Source organism: Cupressus sempervirens, chromosome 11 (genome assembly GCF_028749045.1).
Source record: "Cupressus sempervirens isolate cs-2001-9-10 chromosome 11, ASM2874904v1, whole genome shotgun sequence".
NCBI classification, from domain to species: Eukaryota; Viridiplantae; Streptophyta; class Pinopsida; order Cupressales; family Cupressaceae; genus Cupressus; species Cupressus sempervirens.
Window position 1 is genome coordinate 679,201,184 of NC_143128.1, and position 5,170 is coordinate 679,206,353.

Below are 5,170 nucleotides of genomic sequence, written 5' to 3' on the forward strand. Positions count from 1 at the left end.
CGACACTCTTTCTTCTTTGTAATCTTTTGGTTCTTGCTAGCTGAGTACTTCCATGTAGGGGCACTTTTTCTTCCTTTTCCTCCTCTGATTTTTTTTCTTCTTCCTCTTCATCTCCTTCTAGAAAAATTTCAGGAATAGATGGATTAGGCACTAATCTCTTATTGATCCTCTACCTTTTCTTCATATGAATCTTAATCCTTTTCTTTTGTTTCTTGGAGGTAGAAGGAGAAGCTAGCTCATCTTGCACAGGAGAAATGGAGACTTGCAAAATCTCTCCCTCTTCTACTTGGCTATACACAATGGGAGGCAACTGTAGTTCATCCTGGACTTGGGTAGCTCAAGTATCTTTAGACCCTTGTGGGCTCTATTCCTACTACTAGGGAAATTCCTATTCTATTTGAATCCACTAAGGAGAGGTTCTCTTTCTTTTTTTCTTTCCCTTCCTTTCAGGAGGGTGATAATATCCAACTGGGTGATCAAGTTGGTACACTATTTTTGGTTAGATAAGACCCTAAGCTATGAAGGTAGGAATTCTTACTTTCCTTCCTCTTCCTCTTTTTGGGTGAGCATGTGCATGGAAGATTACTATTTCATGAATTAGATCAAGTGGGAAAGGTTTCTTGATCGAATTCTTTGTCATTCTAATGACATTCCTTGCTCGATGATTAATATCATCAGCCTCCTCCCTATCAACCTTGGCATTCATAATGGGTCTTTCACCAATTTTGTCTACATTGAATAGGGGGTCCATTAATTCCTTAGAATCTTGTTGCTTTATCTCCTTTGGGATGTTCAACTAGAGAGACTTTTCTACTAGATACAAAATCATCCTACAATAGTCCCTAATGCAGACATCATAGTCATTTGTGGCATTCGTCTAGTGATCTTCAACAACATTCCTAATGATGGAAGTCCTTTCCTGCAAAACTCTCCACTTCCCCAACATTGTCAAAGAATGGTCAAAGAGAGTTGTATTCTTCAAGAGGATAGTTCTCCCACTCCCACTCAAAGGACAAAATATCCTATTTCATCTTCGCCTAATATGGTCCAATGACCAATGGCCATGCCTAGCAAGGTCTCCACTGCCTCTTTATCTTCTCATAGGCTAACTCAATTTGCTGAGATATCTCCCACAATACCAATTTATCACTTGTGTATCTTAGGATTTTCTTAGAATTGATGGATGCACTAGCTACCTGTAGATATGTGAATTTCTTGAACTATATGAAGTAGGCTATGAGAGCTGTGACCCATGTTTTGGCTTCATTAGATAAACTCTTCCCAGAGTCTTCTTCAATGAATCAAATGATCGCAAAGATGAATGCATCATTCACAATTTTGTATTCTTTGTTCTACCCTAAGAGCTCTTCCTCACTAGCTGGCGATAGACTATGTATGGCAAGGCATTGGGGTCCTGCATACTACCTCTCCTATACAAACTGGGATAGTTTTTTGCCCTTGCTGCAAGTAGGTACACCATGTAAGAAATCTTGTAAAACTTCTTCTTGTCCTTCACCGTCCTCATTTTCTCACACAAGTTTTCACTTAGTGTGGTGGCCTAATCTAGTTGTATCTTCACCTATCTAATGGTCTCAATGAAGTTGACCATAAATGTATGGAGGTGACCTACTATGGGTAAGCCCATGACTCTACTTAGGAGAATGATAGAGTACCCGATATCCTCTTTCACGTATCCCTGGGTCATGTCTACTTTTCCAGTTATCCTTCCCCGAGGAGGCTTCTCAATGAGGTAAGAGGACTATATTATGTCAATGGCCTCTTGTTGATGCTCCCTATACCATCTCTCTATTGTTTCATATGAGAGTCAAATGAACTGGTTGGTTCTGGGAAGATGGAAGACCCTCTCAATGTTGTTAGGTCGTAGATCCAACACCACTTCTTTGATGACACTTTTGACTACCCTCTCTTCAACAACAAAGTGTTGTGACAGGGCCATGATTAGCTCAACTAATTGTATCAATACAGGATGTGATGCTACATTCACCAATCTAGAATGGATCAATGTAGACATTATGGCTGACCTCTCTATTGGCTTATTGCAAATCTTAAGGAATTCTCTTAAGTCTGTGTGTCCTAGGTCAGTATCTCTTATTTCTATGTGATCATCATGGAATTTCAACTTTGAAGGTACACCTTGGAATTTGAAGACTATAGGTTTATGTGTCATTCTAGACATGGACACCATTTGATCACCTACACATTGTAAAACCAAAAAAGTGATTATTAGTCCAAAAAATAAAACATAAAAGATAATGAATTAAAATGAGCATAAAAAGAAATGTCCCATTTGGGCCTTTTTTTAATTATTTTTTGAAATTTTATAATTTTTATCTATTTTTGAAATTTTATTTTTATTTTAAAAAAAAATTAAATTAATTTAAAAAATGCATGTAGGGTGCAAGGCACACCGCAGGTGCAAGTGGCACCATGGGCATAGCAGGCACAATGCGAGAGCAGGCATGCTTAGCACTGCTCCGCCATGTGGATGAAGTGAGATGGCATTGCCATGGTGGGCAATGTTAATGTCACCTTGTGCATTAAGGTCGTGGCATTGCTGCACAAGTAATGTGAAGGTGCACACAATGTGAGGGCATTGACATGGTAGGGAAGATTATTGTCATTGCTATGCATGGGAGTTATAAAGGCACCACTATGCATGCAGGTTATAAAAGCTGCATACATGAAGGTTATGAAGGTGCCACTGCACATGCAATGTGCAATGTTTTACCTTTTCGTCACCAAAATCCTAATAAAAATGGAAAACCATGAAAGTGTTTGGGAAGCCTAGGGTTATACAACCTACCCCACCCCCTTTGCACGATGCACGCTTTGCCCATGCACGTGAGCACTTGAACGTATGATTGAAATTTTTAAAATTTTATTTATTTGCATATTATTTTTTTGTATTTTTTAATTTATTATTTTTCTTGATTTTCTAATGTTTTTATCTTTTTAATTTTCTAATTTTTTTTGTGTTTTTAATATTTAACGACTCTTAAAACTTTCTAACTTTAACAATTTTCTCCTGACTCTCGAACTGTGAGTCTGGGAGTCAAGAAAAGGTAGGGGGTCCCCATTCCTTACTAGGAAGAAATGACCAAGGCATTTCTTCATTAGAAAACATTCCTCCAATGTGTGCCAAACACCAACCAAACTTTGAACATCTTGAGCATCTTTCAGATGACTTTACAATCAAAATCTTAGAATTTGAAACCTTCAGCTCAGTGTGTGTATTGTGTATTCATTCCATTTGATGCCTCAAGATGCTATCTATTAGATTTTTCTGACAACTTGACACAATCTTCCACTCCTTCAGCTCATTCATTTGGAATCTCCATGAAGGCTTTTCCTCAATCAATTGGTTGACCAGATGAGAGAATTAGTTCAAGGGCTCTTGGCAAGATGCCACGTTCTTTTAATTATCTAGCTATTTGAATAATCACTCATTGTCATTCAAAATGTTACTTTTGATGAAACAATACTTGGAATACAAGATACCTTGTTTTGAGAATGTATCTTTTTCCATTTTAGATCTTAAGAATCCTTTAGTCTTAACACTACATTTTCTCTCTTCTTCTTTTTTTTTTTGTTTTTTTATATCCTGACTACGCTTAGACTATGTAGTCAAGAAATTGGTGTCATTTCTTAGACTTGATCTCTTCTGTACATCCCTTGCATTCCTCCTTTAGAACTTTTAGAAACTCTCACATCAAACAATGACCTTAACAACCTCTCGAGGAGACCCCTCCTATTTGAACTAGTTAAAGTTTGAATCGTCTCTCATCATCTTTGACTTTAATTCAACAACACCTGAAATAGTCAAATTTTTAAATTTTCAAAGTGTTGAGAACTTGTTGGTCTAGGCTTCTGATTTCTAGACTGACAATCCCCTATTTCCATAAGAAATGTCCATTGCTTGGTCAATATAAGACACATGATCGCCCAAAATGTTTTGTCAAATAAATACCTCTTCCTAAAATTAGAACCAATGAGCAGTTAGTGAAATCTAAGAGAAAATTTCAAATACACATTACCCCACCCCCCCAAGGACTGACACAACTTAAGAAAGAAACACACGACTGAAAGAAAACACACAGCATGAAAGAAAACACACTTGTAAAAATAAACACACTTGCAGGAATAAAAATCTAAGTTAAATGCAGAAATAAAATCTAATTATTTTTTTTTTCCCATCTTTTAGGCTTCAAAATAATGCTTCAGAAGCTTTCCATTTATGGGCAAGGAAAGAAATTTTCCTCATAAGGAACTGAGCCTAAAAGTGTTTTCTCCCAAAAATTTTGCAATTTGATAAGCGCCCATCCACAAATGTTGAAACTTGGTATGGTTTGCCGACTTTTGTTTTACATTATCCCAGAGTAGAACAAGGTGATAAATCCTGAATGATTTGATTGTGGCCCTCTTATCGAACCATCTCTTCACAATAACTTGATGTTTAGCCATATGCTCCAATGCAGCTATCCATTTTTCATCCATCTCTAGAAGATTCATCAATCTAATTTGTACTTTGTTAGCATCTTCAACATACCCACTCATGAATTTCAAAATAGAAATTTTGAGGTTGAGTGGAAATATTGGTTCTTGTCTGTAGACAAGCAAGTAGGGAGAAGTTCCCAAAGGTTTTTTTTGAATCTCACTCGATCTATCCATAAGGCATATTTGAGTTGTGTATGCCAAATTCTAGGGTTATCTTTCAACAGTCATCTTATCACTATGATGAAGTTCTTGTTTGAAGATTCCACTACCCCATTTCCTTGCAGATAGTAATTTGAAGAGAACTTGATAAGAACTTTATTTTCAAATGCCCATTGGGTCAAGAATGAAGATGCGAAAGCAAACCCATTGTCACATACAAGGGCGAATGGCATTATGAATCAAGTAACAATATGTTCTTCTAAAATGTCTATCACCACCTTAGCAGTGAAATTTTTGAATGTTTCTGTTTCTATCCATCATGTGCATTAAGCCATAGCTATGAGAATAAATGCATTTCTAGTTGATGATGGTGGGTTCACTGGACCAATAAAATCTAGCCCCCACTTAGCTAAGGGGTGTATCTCGTATACATGCTGTAAGGGCATTGCTAGATTCCTTTCTCTATTGGCACAAGTTTGATAGATATGAAAAGAGC